Source organism: Mus musculus, chromosome 4 (genome assembly GCF_000001635.26).
Source record: "Mus musculus strain C57BL/6J chromosome 4, GRCm38.p6 C57BL/6J".
NCBI classification, from domain to species: Eukaryota; Metazoa; Chordata; class Mammalia; order Rodentia; family Muridae; genus Mus; species Mus musculus.
In genome coordinates this window covers 112,306,080-112,323,031 of record NC_000070.6, presented here as the reverse complement: position 1 = coordinate 112,323,031, position 16,952 = coordinate 112,306,080, and positions in this window count along the sequence as shown.

The window sequence follows — 16,952 nt, the reverse complement described above, 5'->3', positions numbered from 1 at the left end:
GGTACTGGTTTTGAAGGCATGAAGGGGTCATGCAGAGCAGCTGAGGCTAGGCACTCTGAGAGGCCATGGAAGGCCAATGGTGAAGGTGCAGCCTCAGTTGCAATTGACGGCCCAGGACTGAAGGGGTCATGCAGTATTTTGGAGATGCCAGTACCATGAGATGACCACTAAAAGCAGCAGCAGTGGAGTACAGGCATCTGGAGCCTAGAGGATGACACGTGTGCTACAAAGGGCATGGCTGAAGAAGTGACCCAAGCCCTTGGAGGAGCCCAGAAGATTGTGAGTTGGAACCCAGACATTGGATGGTTGGAGATTGATTTTTGCTTTTGATTGTGACTGTGCCCTGATATTTTCCCTCTTGAAGGAAGAAACTATTTTAGTGGAGCCCACAGTTAAGAGACTTTTAATTGTAAAAAGACTTTGGAGTTTTAAAAGAGATGGATATTTTAAAGAGATTGAAATTTTAAGAATATGTAAAGACTGTGGGATGTTTAAAGTTATTTAGACCTTGGGGATGAATAAGAATGTAAGGGTTGAGGCTTACTAGTGATGTGTTTGTGTGTCAAGTTGACAAGGGGTCAGTTGTACTGGCTAGTTTTGTGTCAACTTGACACAGCTGGAGTTATCACAGAGAAAAGAGCTTCAGTTGAGGAAATGCCTCCATGAGATCCAACTGTAAGGCATTTTTTCAATTAGTGATCAAGGGGGAAAGGCTCCTTTTGGATGGGACCATCTCAGGGCTGGTAGTCTTGGTTCTATAAGAGAGCAGGCTGAGCAAGCCAGAGGAGGCAATCCAGTAAGGAACATCCCTCCATGGCTTCTGCATCAGTTCCTGCTTCCTGACCTGTTTGAGTTCCGGTCCTTACTTCCTTGGTGATAAACAGCAGTATGGAATTGTAAGCTGAATAAACCCTTCCCTCCCCAACTTGCTTCTTAGTCATGATGTTTGTGCTGGACTAGAAATCCTGACTAAGACAGGACCCAAGGAGCTGAAGGGATTTGCAGCCCCATCGGAGGAATAATATGAACCAACTAGTGCCCCCAGAGCTCCCAGGAACTAAACTATCAACCAAAGAGTACACATGGAGGGACTCAGGGCTCCAGCTGCTTATGTAGTAGAGGATGTACTTGTTGATCATAAATGGGAGGAGAGGACCTTGGTCCTGTGAAGGCTCTATGCCCCAGTGTAGGAAAATGCCAGGGCCAAGAACTGGGAGTGGCTGGGTTGGTGAGCAGAGGAAGGGAGGAGGGGATAGTGGTTTTCAGAGGGGAAAGCAGAAAAGGGTATAACACTTAAAATGTAAATAAAGGAAATATCTAATAATAATAAAAAAAGGATTGGATTTAAAGTCATTTTCTTGTGTTTCAGATAGCCAAGGCCTGCTGTCATAGGATATCTATGCTCTAAAAATGTCACACTGCCCTAGCTTTTGTTGATTGTGTATTTTCAAGAAGCTTTAGCTATCCTGGTGGCCTTGGTTCATGGATGTTCCTGTTGTAGTAGGTAGTATGTGTGTGTGTGTGTGTGTGTGTGTGTGTGTGTGTGTAAACCTCGATGGTACTTGTCTGACAGGCCTCTGTGATGGATATCCTTGGTTTGTATGGTTCAAAATATATGTCTGTATGTTTCAGGAGCTGCTGGTCCGATGAAGTAGGGCAGAGAAGTGGTGGGAAAATGTAGGATTCCCCTGGGATATCAGTCTGCTCAGGGCAGCTCTGCCTGCTCCAGAGGACTCAGGAAGCAGAGAAGCTGGGTAGGGGAAGGGAAGCTTACCTGTATTGCTTGGTCTCAGCAGTTCTGATGAAGGTCAGAGGAGCAATTACAGGGGAATGGAGGTCCCCCTGGGCTATCAGACTGCTCATGGCATCTCTGCTTTCTAAGGAGAACTCAGCAAGGTGGGGAGATGGGTGGGATGAGGGAAGCTTACCTGTATGATTTAGTCTCAGCAGTTTTGTTAAAGGTAGTAGAATTGGTGGTAGAATAGAGCCCCCCCCCCAGATAGCACGCTGCTCCAATTTCTTAACTCCTAATAATGATACATAAGAATTCCTAAAATTATACTAGTAATTGTTAAGCCCTTTATAAAAGGACTGTTATTAAAGCCCTCTCTGATATGAAACCTGCAATTAGAACTCTGTCTGTCTTCCCATGTCCCTATTTAATTGATTCTGAGATAGAAAGTAGTCATTTGCATCTTAGAACATACTCCAAGAGGTTGTAAAACAATTAACCAATGGTCATAAAAGGGAACTGATGATCTAGGTGCAAGTACAGAAGATATAATACTGATTGGATTTATCTATACAAATCTTCAATGATAATTTAGTCAAAAGAATTATTTAACTCTCCTTCACTTGTGGAGTTAGTGTCAGAGAATTATTCTTTAGTCAAATATTTACTCTTAATGGAAGTATGTGTAAATATCTCTTGTAAACTTCGTATGCAAATCATGCTTTGAATTTATGTTTGAACTTTGGTGAACCTTTGTAAAAGGGTTGTTTATAAAAACATGTGATCTGTTCCTTTAGAAAAGGTACAAAAAAAAAAAGAAAAAAGAAAAAAAAAACAACCACAAAAATCTAGGCACTATTACATTACAGACATCTACAAATCGGAGCAGTAGGAGAGAGAAATTTAAAGAGCATGAGTCTGATAGATTTTTCCCCCTTTTACTTTCCCTTAGAAATAAAGAGGACATTAGGGCAGGAGCAGAAGAAGAGAGCAACATGTAGTATGTAGAGAGAAAGAGGGACAAAGAAGGAGCTGCAGAGAGAGCAGAAACAGCAGGCAGGCTTCTCTACACCATAGGACAGAACAGGTCTTTTCACAGCAAGACAGGCTTAGTGTTACTAAAGAAGATTGTTGCATGGAATAATAAAAAGCAACCCATGCTATCACCAGCTATGTTGTAGTATGATATTTCCCTGCCCCCAGGGTCCCTATGTTCCCCATGTGGAAGCCTATCTTTCTGCAGATCCTGCTTGCGTTGCCAGCCCTGTGGTTAGCTGTCACTAATCCCTGTAACATGATAAAATAAAAACTCTAGAGGACCAGGCTTGGTGGCACACGCCTTTAATCCCAGCACTCGGAAGGCAGAGGCAGGCAGCTTTCTGAGTTCGAGGCCAGCCTGGTCCACAAAGTGAGTTCCAGGACAGCCAGGGCTATACATAGAAACCCTGTCTCAAAAAAAAAAAAAAAAAAAAAAAAAAAAAAAAAAAAAAAAAAAAAAAAACACATTCTAGAGGCTTGTAATTTATCAGTCAGATTTATATCAGTAAATTCTCAACCCACATAAGACCCACACAAAGAATTTGAAATTCATTTGATAGAAACACAAGCTGCACACCTAGATGGGGCAAATACAGTGTACTTTCTATTAGATTCCATCTTGTCTCCTCATCTGTGCCCAACTGCTGTCTCTCTGTACTTGTCTCTAAAATTCTCAGCTCACCTTTTATTTTTCTACTGTCCAACCATAGGCTCTAGCCTTGTCTTGTGTCTGCCCTCACCTACATATAGACAGGCTTAATTCATTTACCAATAAAAGAGTAGAAGCTCTTTCTTTCCCTATGTAGCTCATTTTTTATACAGAATGAATAAGTTATTTCTTCATTATCACTTGGGCTTTTGCTATGTGTGTGTGTGAGTGTGTGTGTGTGTGTGTGTGTGTGTGTGTGTGTGTGTATGCAAAGGTTTAGTTGCTAGGGCTTTTTTCTCTCTGGCCAAGAAGCCTTACCTCTCATTTGTTAGGCAGTAGGGAGGTTTGGGATAATAAACTTTCTTTTTTTTTTAATTAGATATTTTCTTCATTTACATTCCAAATACTATCCCCTTTCCTAGTTTTCTCTCCAAAAGTATCCTATAGCCTCCCCCCACACCCTGCTCCCCAACCCATCCACTCCTGCTTCTTGGCCCTGTCATTCCCCTGTACTGGGGCATATATCTCCTCCCATTGATGGCTGACTACCCCATCCTCTGCTACATGTGCAACTAGAGACACAAGCTCTGGTGGGTACTGATTAGTTCATATTGTTGTTCCTCATGTAGGGTTGCAGACCCCTTAAGCTCCTTGGGTACTTTCTCTAGCTCTTCATTGGGGGCCATGTGTTCCATCCAATAGATGACTGTGAGCATCCACTTCTGTATTTTCCAGGCACTGCCATAGCCTCATAAACTTTCATTGAACCAGAAGAAGAGAGTCACACACAGAAGGAAAAAATTTGGCACAAGCAAATATGTATTAACTCATATATTCATATACAAACTCATACATATAAGTTTATACATCTTCACACATTTCAGTTGGTCCCACCTGCTTACTTATTTCATAATTACATTCTTACAGATATGCACACATGAGGTGCTAAATACTAGAGACTCTCCTCAGAGGAACTCAGGCAGGTCAGCCAGCTACCACTGCAAAGTAACTTAGAATCAAGACAATTACTATTATATTAAAAAGAAATGCTAATTTCTTGTAAGACGAAGTTTTGCCCCAGTCAATCCTTTCCTGCCCCCAGCTACTTTCAAGAGAGACCAGAGCTCCAGATCTGGCCTCTGGCAAGTAGTAATAAGGGATGGACATAAGAGGGACTAGAAGTTAGAAAGTGAAGAAAAGAAATTAGACAATTATGTTTTATCAGAAAATGCTTTACATTGAATTATAATTAAAATTCAAGAAGGTGTCATAAACAGTTTGGTTGTGCTTGAAGAAAAAGTACAACAGAAGAAGCAGAAGTGAACTATTTGCTGTCCTCAACTGTCTTGCATACAGCTCTCCCTTTCTTTCAGATGAGGTCTATAGGGACCCAGGAACATCCAACTTAGACCCCTCCCAGAAATCCCTTGCTTTCCAGGTCCACCTGGAGCACACTCAACAGAAGTAAGTAGAGATCCATTTTAATCTCACCTCTGTTACTTTGTTGTTACCTCTCTGACCAAGACTATTAACAGCTTGCAACCAAGCTCTTTTAAATGACAACAAACATTTATCACCCTATGAACAAACAAAACCCATCTGCATCATTTTTTGAGAGTCAGAATCTTTTTCTTGAAATTGTGCCCTGCTTTTCCAGGGCATCTCTCTCTCTCTTTTTTTTTTTTTTTTTTTTTTGAGGCGGGGTGTCCAAAGAAAATTGGGATATTGGATAGTCTTAAGAAAGTTGGATGTAACATTTGTTGTCCAGTCTCTGTGTACTGTAAAAGTACAGGGCCTCAGTGAAGTCCTACTTGGAACACTCTGAGAGGCTTAACTGATTGGATTTAGCAACTATGAAGCTTTCCCATAAGCAAGTATTGATGAAACAGCCATTGAAATACTCTATGGCTGAATGAAGGAAGCTGGAATAAATGTTCTTCAGTGTCTCAGCATCTTTTTCAGCAAACTGAAGGCAAATCTTCTCAGGGTTAATTTTCTGTTTTTTTTTTTTTTTTTCTGTGTGAAAACATAAAATTTCATAGGCAATAGACATTTCTGCATTAATAGGTGTATGGAATGTGTGGTGTGCATAATGAGCTAAATATAATTCTCTGTTCTTTGAGCAGCCAAGTAATCTGCCTTATTTTATAAGTTAATTTGGACAGCATTACCAAACTACAATATAAATTGTTTATCTATGCCATTTGAAAGGATGGTATAATTAGTCCTGAGGATTCTCTAGCCAACAAGATATATTGGCCATGTTTAACCGAAATTCTGTCTTGAGATCTTTTCATGTCTCAGCTAGTCTCAGAGCTATTCCCATACAGAGGGAGCAGCAATATATGTTACCTGTTCCCATGTAGAGGGATCAGCAGCAATACATATTACCTGTTTTTTTTTTTCTTCTTAATTTCTTTCTTCCAGTCTTTAGATAGGATCTTCATGAAGCCCCCCTTGGTCAAATCTGATTTTTATTAATTTTGAAGCAATCCAGTAGCCAAACATGACTCCTAGAGGTAGGGTAAGAACACCAAACCACCCACAAAACCTTCAACCCTAAATGTGTCATGCCTACAAGATATGTAGGGGCAAAGGTGAAATGGAAATCAAGGGTATGGCTAACCAATGACTGGCCCAACTTGAGACCTACTCATGGGCAAGAACCAATCCATGACACTACTAATGATACTCTGTTATGCTTGCAGACTTAAGCCTACAAAACTATCTTCTGAGAGCTCCACTCTGCATCCAATGGAAACAGATACAGAGACCCATAGCCAAGCATTAGCTAGAGCTCTGAGATTCTTGTGGAAGAATTGGGGGATGGATTAAGTGACCTGAAAGAGATAGGGGCTCTATAAGAAGGCCAAAAGAGACAACTAACCCGAACCCTTGAGTCCTCCTAGAGGCCAGAAGCACCAATTATCCAGAAACACCAATCAAATAGCAAGCTTCAGCTGGACCTAGGCTCTGTGCACATATGAAGCACTTGTATAGATTAGTTTTCATGAGGGTCCACCAACAACTAGAGCAGAGGCTGTCCCCGAAAGTGTTGCATGTCTGTGGATCTTGTTCCCCTATCTGAGCCACACTGTCTAGCCTAAGTGGGAGAGGTTATGCCTAGCTCAACAGTGACATGATGGGCCACAGTATGATACCCAGAGGATAAGGGAAGTGGTTGGGGAAAGAGACTGTATGAAGGAAAACTGAAAGGAGGGGGGCTGTGATCGGGATGTAAAGTGAATAAATAAATTAAATGGAAAAAGAAAATTAGTAAACAATAATATAAAAAGCGACTACAAAGAACCAAAGAAATAAAGAATTGGCACTTTTCAAAATTTTATCTTTAGTTTTGAGAATTTTACACATATACATACACATATATATACTTACATCCATATCTATAGAGAAATATGATCATATATTTTTCTATTATTCCAAACTCTCTTTTCTTTCCCCCATAATTTTATATCTTTTAAAATAACCCACTCATTCCAGTTAGAATTATCCATATTCACATTGGTGCAGGGTTATAAAATGAAGAACAGGAAATCAATCTGTCACGTCTTCAAAACAGAATGACCAGTTCCAGTATTTTGACTGCCTTGATCTTATACAGGTCTTGTTCTAATAATCATACCTGTGGTAAATTAATGAATATAATGTCCTTATCCAGATGACATCATTCTACAGCACTCTTTCCACCACCCACCTCTTAACATTTTTTCTGCCCTTTGTGTGATGTTTCTGGAGCCTTGTTGTTGGCATTTAATATAAATGTCCTCATGGGGCTAAATACTCAGTCTCTGATGGTCAGAAATGTAGGCAGGCAACCATCTCTCCATTGACTATTGTCCTTTGGGGAAAGAAAGCTTTATTGACCAAAACTGAGAGGCATCAGATCTACTGGTCTAAACATAAATATTTAGAAAGTAATTTGACAGCATGACCACTTAGCAAAATAATTGCAGGATCTACTCTGAAATCTCTGACCTCCCTAGCCATGGGCTTTTCACCAGGTTTACAGTACCTGCAAAAAGTTCTCCCTTGCAAATCACACCCTACAAATAAGACTCAATTCCAAATAGAGAGCAATTGGTTGTCCAATAATATTCTTGTCACTATTGTAGCAGTAGGCATACCTAGTTAATTCGCATTCAATAACAGGCAAGTAGTTGAGATGAGAATGGGTTGAAAACATAGAGATCATAAAAATCTTCTGTGATTTAAAGGTTTCCTATGTTATAAATAAATTAGAAATAAAGAAAGAAAAGCTACCCCCTTAAAATCTGTTAACAAAGAAAAAAATACTAAGAGAAGTCCATTAAGCGTAAAGGCATCCTAGAAAGTCTGATTTAACTTGCACATTATATTTTTCTATATAGAGTCAATGGGTTAATTTTGAAATGTAATAAAATGATATCTTCTCTCCCCGCCCCCAGCATGTCTCTGTGTACATGCATGTTTATTTGGCTATGTTTATATTAAACAACTAATAATAGAATATCATTTAATTACATATTTTGTTTAGAAAAGTCTATTCTAAAATACTTTTTTAAAATATCAGAAATATCAAATTTTCTATGTGTCTTTTTCAGTTATCTGAAAAGTTTTACATTCTTTAATGCAAGCTGTGTGGAACTAAAGAAATAAAACAATAAAGAGTTATAAATGAGGCATGCTGTGATTCCAACACTGGGGAGCTTAAGATAGGTAAATTCAAATCTAATTCAGTTTGAATTATATATTGATGTCTTGGCCACACTGGTCTATATAACATGACTGGGTATTAAAACATGAAAAAGGGGGGGGGGAAGGGATGTCAAATGTATGTAATTGAAAGATATGACTTTCTTTCTTTCTCTTTCTCTTTCTTTCTTTCTTTCTTTCTTTCTTTCTTTCTTTCTTTTCTTTCTTTCTTTCTTTCTTTCTCTCTTTCTTAAAACAGATTATTTATTTATTTCAGTACATATCTCTTCTTTCTGTTTGTTTTCCAATAATTTAATTTTTTATTCACTTTAAACTTGGTTCACAGCCACCACCACCCCCACCCCGTCCCACTCCTGCCCTTACAAATTCCTTCACCCATTATCACCCTTCCTGTCTTCTCAGAGTAGGGAAAGCACATGTTACATACAATCCTATGCTGGGATATATAGTCCCAGTAGGACTAGGCAAATCCTCTCCTACTGAGGCCCCACAAGGCAGTGCAGGTAGGAGAGGATGATCCAAAGTCAGAAAACCAAATTTGAGAGATCCCCTGTTCCAATTGTGAGAGGTCACACACGAAGACCAAGCTGTATATCTGCTACAAATGTGTAGGGGGGCTAGGCCCAGCAGCTACATGCTCTTTGATTGGTGGCTCAGTATCTATGAGCCCCTTGGGTCCTGATAAGTTGACTTCATGGGTTTTCTTGTAGTGTCCTTGACCACTGCAACTTGCTCAATTCTATTGCCCACCCTTCTTCAAGACTCCCCAAGCTCCACCTCTTGTTTGGCTGTCAATCTCTTCATCGGTTTCCATCCACTGTTGAATGAAGACTTTCAGGAGGCAGTTAAACTAGGTTTTTGTTGTGGATTGCACTGGGGCTAATTATATTTGATGTTAATTCCATCCTCCTGTTGTGAACAAGAAATCAGTCAGCACTCAGGTGATTTCCTGTAAACCTACTTCCCACCTTAATTTGTAAAATAAAGGAGAGCTGATGATTGGGCAGATAAAAGTGAAGGTGGAGCAGAAGGTGGGGTGAATAGAAGGAGAAATGGAAGGAGAGAATACAGAGGAGGAGTAAGAAGGAGAAAAGCGGGGCAGAAGCACATGACCTGGAGAAACTGCATGTTCTAAGGGGTCTCATAAGCTGTGGAAGATGGTAGTGTAGTGGTAGATCTGCCCAATCTACACACACAGCATGTAATCATATTAACTGTGTTGTGTTTTCATTGCTGGAGCATATTTGGGTGTATATTTACCACAACAGGTTCCTGTCTGCAAGCATAGCCAAGTATCATTACTAGTGTCCATGGCTGGCTCTCTTTCATGGCATGAGTCTCAATTTGCGGTTGTCATTGGTTGGCTGTTTCCCCAATCTCTGTTCTATCTTTATCCCTGTGTATCTTGCAAGGAGGACAAATTTTGGGAGAAAGGTTTTTGTGGGCTTAGATTTTTCAAAACCTACTTTTAATAAGGGTTCTTAAATGTTTTAGCCTCCACCCACCACCCAGTAGTAGTGGAAAGGAAAGGTTAATAGAGTAAAACACGATGTGGACCTGTTTAGAAATACTTCTTTGGAGCAATTCAATCTGCATTGTCAGGATATCAGCAGTTTAGTTCAGCAGAAATCAGAATTTGCCAATCAATCCATTTCCAGTTCATGAATTAGCAACAACAGGACTGTCCAGAAGAAACTGATGGGCTCTGCCAATCAGCCCAAGTCTGTGGAAGTGGCAAAAAGCTGCCAGACCACCACTGGAAATTCTTTGGTGGCATTTCTTTCTATGAAGTCACAACAAATGATGACCAGCAAACAAGGGCAAGGTGAAGCAATACTATACAGTGTCCTTAGCCAAGACCAGCATCAACAAAATTCAACAATGACAAGCAAAGAATGGTAAGGCATACCAATATCACAAAAGTATTGCCCACTGTCTGTTGAGTTATACTTACATCCTTTTGAGACATCATGTGTTCCCTCAAACATCCCTTCTAGCAAAATATCACATACCCCCTTTCCAGGCTGCTTTCATAAAGACACCATGTGTATACTTCAGCAAAACACCCTCTCATAAGACAGTTTCCAAAGAAACATCACATGACACAACTAAATCTCCAAAGAAACCAGAAATTTCAACTTCAGAACTAGTGAATGGGTTGATTCCATTGCAAGTCCTGCCTCCTACAAGAGGTGGCCATTTCAGACTCTATATCCCCCACTGATAGAAACCTTAGCTAGGGTTACCCCGTAGACAGCTCATAGCCTCCTCGGTCTCAGGCCTTGAGCTAGTCCCCCTCTCCCCACAATCTGGTCTGATCCCTGTTCTCCTCCTCATACCCTTCACATTCCCTCTCTACAATTACCTCTCATGACTATTTTGTTTCCTCTTCTGAGTAATATTCATGTATCCTCCCTTGGACCTTCCTTATTACCCAGCTTCTTAGGATCTATGGATTCTAGAATTCTCCATGGTTATCCTACACTTCATGGCTAATATTCATTTATATGTGAATATATGCCATATGTATCTTTTGGGGTCTGAATTACCTCACTCAGGATAATATTCTATAATCACATCCATTTTCCTACAAATTTCATGATGTCTTTGTTTTTAATATCCATTATGTATATGTACCACATTTTCTTTATTTTTTCTTTATTTGAGGGACATCTAGGTTGTTCCCAGTTCTGGGCTACTACAAATAAAGTAGTTACTAACATAGTGAACAAGTGTGGTGTAATGGGGAATTTTATAGGTATATGCCAGAAGTGGTATGTCTGGATCATGGAGTAGAATTATTTTTGATTTCTTGAGAAATTTAAAAATTGGTTTCCAGAGTGGTTGTACAATTTTGCACTCTTACCATCAATGGAGGAGTTTCTCCTTGCTTCACATCCTCTCCAGACTGTGCTGTCACTAAAGTTTTTAGTCTTAGTCATTGTAATGTGTTTAAGATGAAACTTTAGAGTTATTTTCATTTTTGTGTCCCTAATGACTAAGAATGTTGAACATTTCTTTAAGTGCTTCCCAGTGTTTTAGAATCATTTTGGGTATTCTCTCTTTAGGTCTGTACCCCATTTTTCAGTTGAGTTACTTGATTGGTTGATGTGTAATTTCTTGAATTCTTATATATTTTGGATATTAGTCCTCTGTCAGATGTAGGGTTGTTGAAGACTTTCCCTCTTCTGTACACTGCCATTTTGTCATATTGATGGTATCCTTAACCATGCAAAAGCTTTTCAGATTCATGAGGTTACATTTTCTAATTGTTGATCTTATTACCAGAGCTATGCTATTCTGTTCAGGAAACTGTCTCCTGTGCCAATGAGTTCAAGGCATTTTGTCACTTTTTCTTTTATTAGATTTAGTGCATCTAGTTTTAGGTAGATATCTTTGATTCACTTAGACTTTTATATCTCATGATGAATATGAATCTATTTGAATTGTTCTACATGCAGATACCCAGTTATTCCAGCACCATTTGTTGAAGATGCTTTCATTTTTCCATTGTATAGCTTTTCCATTGTCCTTGCTCACTATGTTAGGAATTTTTTTTTCTTTTCTTTTTTTTGTTGTTTTTTTTTTCTGTTTTTTTTTTTTTTTTTTTTTGGCTTCCTTATGAAATATCAAGTGTCTATAGGTGTGTTATTTTATTTCTGGGTCTTTATTTTATTCCATTGATCAACCTAGGTCTTTTTTATATCAGTACCATGTGATTTGTGTTACTATTGTTCTGTATTACTATATCTTGAAATAAAGCATGGTGATATCTCCAGAAGTTCTTTTGTTGTAGAGGATTATTTTAGCTATCCTGAGTTTTTTGTTTCTCCATATGTAGTTGAGAATGGTTCTTTAAGATCTGTAAGAAGTTGTATTGGAATTGTGATGCAGATTGTTTTGAATCTATAGATAGCTTATGGTAACATGGCCCTTTTTACTATGTTCATACTACCAATCCATAAGCAATGGAGATTTTTCAATCTTCTGATATCTTCTTCAATTTCTTTCTTCAGAGACTTGAAGTTCTTGTTATACAAGTCTTCCACTTACTTGGTTAGAGTACTTCTAAGATATTTTATATTATTTCTGACTATTGTGAAGGACATGGTTTCCCTGATTACTTTATCAGTCCATTTATTATTTGTATAAATGAGGTCTACTGATTTTTTTTGTATGCAGCAACTTTGCTGAAGGTGATTATCAGATGTAGAATTTCTCTGGTATAATTTTTGAGGTTACTATATATACTATCATGTCATCTGTGAACAGTGACACTTTGATTTCTTCCTTTTCAAATTGTATTTTATTGATCTCCTATTATTGTCTTATTGCCCGAGCTAGATCTTCAAGTAATATATTTTCCAGATAGGGAGATGAGTGAACAGCCTTGCCTTTTCCCTGATTCTAGTAGAATTGCTTTAAGTTTGTCTCCATTTAATTTCATATTGGCTATTGGTTTGCTCTTTATTGCCTTTATTGTGTTTATGTATGTGCTTTGTAGCACTGATCTCTTCATGACTTTTTCAAAGAAGGGGAGTGGGATTTTGTCAAAGGATTTTTCCACATATCAAGAGATGATCCTGTGTTGGTTCCTTTCTTTTTTTTCAGTTTTATTTTTGTGGTTGATTGCATTCACAGATCTTTATCTTGAACCATTCCTGCATCCCTGGAATAAAGCCTACTTTACTGTGGTGGATAATGTTCTTGATGTGTTCCTGAATTCAGTTTGGGAGTATTTTACTGAGTAATTTTCTATCAAAGTTCATAAGGTAAATTGATCTGCAATTCTCTTTCTTTGTTGAATACGTATCAGGAATTAGGTATCAGGATGTTTGTAGCCTCATAGAATAAGTTTGGCAATGCTCTTTATGTTTCTAGTTTGAAAAGTGTTGGTATTAGGTGGTTTTGAAGGTCTGGTAAAGTTTTGCACTTAAACCTAAAGCCATTTGGGCATTTATTTATTTATTTATTTATTTATTTATTTATTATTATTATTATTATTATTATTTTGGTATCTATCTAGAAAATAATCCATTTCATTAAGATGTTCTAATTTTGGGGAGTATAGGCTTTTGGTGTAAGACCTAATGATTCCTTGAATTTCCTCATTGTCTGTTGTTATGTTTCCATTCTCATTTTTTATTTTGTTTATTTGGATATTGTCTTTCAGTCGTTTGTTGAGTTAGGCTAAGGGGTTGTCTATCTTGATGATTTTCTCCAAGAACCAGCTTTGGATTTTCTTGATTCCCTGTACTTAATTCTTTGTTTCTAATGTATTGATTTCAGCACTGAGTTTGATTATTTCCTGGTGTCTACTCCTCTTGAGTGTGTTTGCTTCTTTTTTCCCCTAGAGCTTTCAGATGTATTTTTAAATCATTAGTAAGAGAACTCTCCAATTTCCTTATGAATGTTATATGAACTTTCCTCTTTGCACTGCTTTCATCATGTCCTATATATTTGGATATGTTGTACATTCATTTTTATTGAATTCTAGAAAATCTTTAACTTCTTTTTCTTTCTTTCTTTCTTTCTTCTTTAAGTGATCATTGAATAGAGAGTTGTCAGTTTCCATAAATATGTGGGCTTTCTGTTGTTTTTGATGTTCACTTTTAAGCCACAGTGATCTGTTAAGACACAAAGGGTTATTTCAATCCTCTTGCATCTGTTTAGATTTGCTTTGTGACTAAGTACATGGTCAATTTTGGAGAAGGTTCCATGAAGTACTGAAAAGAAATTATATTCTTTTGTGTTTGTGTTTGGGTAAAATATTATGTAGATATCTTTTAGGTCCATCTAATTCCTAACCCTTGTTTATTTCATTTTCTCCCTATTTAGTTTCTGTTTAATGACCTGTTCACTGGTAAGAATGGGGTGCTGAAGTCTCCCCTATTAGTGTCTGGGGTTAGATTTGCAATTTAAGCTTTAGTAACATTTCTCTTAGGAATGTGGGTACCCTTGCATTTAGGGCATAGATAATCAGAACTGAGATAATCTCGGTAAGTTTTTCCTTTGATGAGTAAGAAGTGTTCTTCTCTATCTCTTTTGATTACTTTTGGTAAAAAGTCTATTTTATTTGATAATAGAATGTGTACTCCAACCTGGTTCTTTGGTCCATTTGCTTGGAAAACATTTTTTCAAACCTTTATTCTGTGGTAGTATCTATCTTTGTTCCTGAAATATGTTTCTTGTATGTAGCAGAATGATGTATCCTATTTTCACATATACTCCATTAACCTTTGTCTTTTTATTGGTGAATTGAGTCCATTGATGTTGAGAGATATTAATGACCAATGATTATTACTTCCTGTGTGTGTATGAGTTTCTCCTCTTCTGTTTTTTCTATGAAACTATTAATTTCTTGTGTTTTCTTGAGACCAGTTACCTTCCCTATGTTGGAGGTTTGTTCTTGTTTTCTATGTAGGGCCACATTAGTGGGAAGATATTGTTTTAATTTGGTTTTGTCATGGAATACCTTGTTTTGTCCATCTATATTGATTGAAAATTTTGCTGAGCATAGTAGTCTGTGTTTATATCTGTAGTCTTAAAGCTATTATGAACATAGTGGAGCATGTGCTCCTGTGGTATGGTGGGTAATCTTTTGGATATTTGTCCAAGAGTGGTATATCTGGGTCTTTAGGTACATCTATTTCCAATTTTCTGAGGAACCTCCAGATTTATTTTCAGAATGGTTTTAACAGTTGACAATCCCAACCAAAATTCAAGTCTCTCCTGGAAGAAATTGAAAAAGACCTCAGAAAGTGAAGAATTTACCCAGGCTTGTGGATTGGTTTAATTAACCTAGTAAAAATGATGATCCTACCAAAAGCAATCTAGAGATTCCGTGCAATTCCCATCAAAACTTCAACAAAATTCTACAAAGACATAGAAAGAGCAGTTCTCAAATTCATCTGGAAAAACAACAACAACAACAACAAAACCTAAGAGGATGAAAAAAATACAGAACAATAAAAGAACTTCTGAGGGACTCACAACCCCCAACCTCAAGCTCTATAGACCATTAGATTTAAAAACTGAATGGTATTGATGTAGAGACAGACAGGTTGATCAATGGAACAAAATTGAAGCCCCAGAAATAAATCTACAAACTAACAGATACTTAGTCTTTGACAAAGAATCCAAAAATATAGTATGGGAAAAAAACATCTTCAATAAATGGTGCTAGTCTACCTGGCCATCTATGTGTAGAAGATTGAAAATAGATCCATGTTTTTCACCTTGCACAAATCATAAGAGCAAGTCGATCAAGGATGTCAACAAACACCAGTTCTACTGAATCTAATAGAGGAGAAAGTGCAAAAGAACCTTGAACCCACCGACAAGGGGGAAATTTCCTAAACAGGACTCCAATGGCTCATGATTTAAGATCAAGAATTGCTAAATGGAAGCCGGGCATGGTATTGCATGCCTTCAATCCCAGCACTCCGGAGGCAGAGGCAGGCAGATTTCTGAGTTCGAGGCCAGCCTGGTCTACAAAGTGAGTTCCAGGACAGCCAGGGCTATACATAGAAACCCTGTCTCAAAAAACCAAACAACAACAACAATAATAATAATAAATAAATAAATGGGACCTCGTGAAACTGGAAAGATTTTATAAGGAAAAGGACATTGTCAATAGCACAAATCAGCAATCCACAGATTGGGAAAAGTCTTCACTAACCCCACATCTGAAAGAGGGCTAATATCCAAAATATATAAAGAACTCAAGAAGCTAAACATCCAAAAACCAAATAACCAAATTAAAAATAATGGGGCTAGAAAAAAAAAAAACAGAGAATTCACAACAGAGGAATCTCAAGTGGCTGTGAAGCACTTAAAGAAATATTCAAAGTTCTTGGTGATGAGGGAAATACAAATCAAAATGATCCTGAAATTCCACCTTATACAATTTAGAGTGGCTAAGATCAAAAACTCAAGTGACAGCACATGGTGGTGAGGATGTAGAGAAAGAGGAACACTCCTCTATTGCTAGTGGGATTGCAAACTTGTACAGCCACTCTGGAAATCAATCTAGAGTTTCCTCAGAAAATTGGAAATAGAAGACCTAGTTATACCAATCTTGAGCATATACCCAACAGTTGCCCTACCATGGCACATGGGCACATATTCCACTATGTTCATAGTGGTTCTATTCGTGATAACCAGAAGCTGGAAACAACCCAGATGTCCCACAATGGAATAATGGATACAGAAAATGTGGTTCATTTAAACAATGGACTACTACTCACGTATTAAGAATGAGGACATCCTGAGTTTTGTGGGCAAATAGATGGAACTGGAAAATATCGTGAGTGAGGTAACTCCGACCCAAAAGGACATGCATGGTATGAACAAACTAATAAGTAGATATTCACACACACACACAAGAGTAAGGAATACCCAGGATACAATCCAGAGAACTTAAGAAGCTAAAAAAGCTGAGGGGTCCAGGTAAGGATGCCCCAATCCCACTTGGGAGGGAGAATAAAGCAATTGTGGTGGGCAGCAGGAGAGATGGAACTGTTTTGGAGAAGAGAAGGGAAGGGAAGGGAAGGAAAAAAGAGGAACAAGATCAGGCATGGGAGGGAACAAAAGTGAAGCCTTGAGGGACAGCAGAAAGAATGGAAACAGTCAACCTGGGGAGGTAAAAGGTGGGGACCCACTAGAATGCACCAGAGACTTGGGAGCTGAGAGATTCTCAGGACTCAAAGGGACCTTAGATGAAATGTCCTACCATTGAGAGAGGGAAATTATGGAGTCCTCTTCCAGTAGAGGGATGGGTTTGACATCCCACATTTAAAAGATCTGACCCAGAATTGT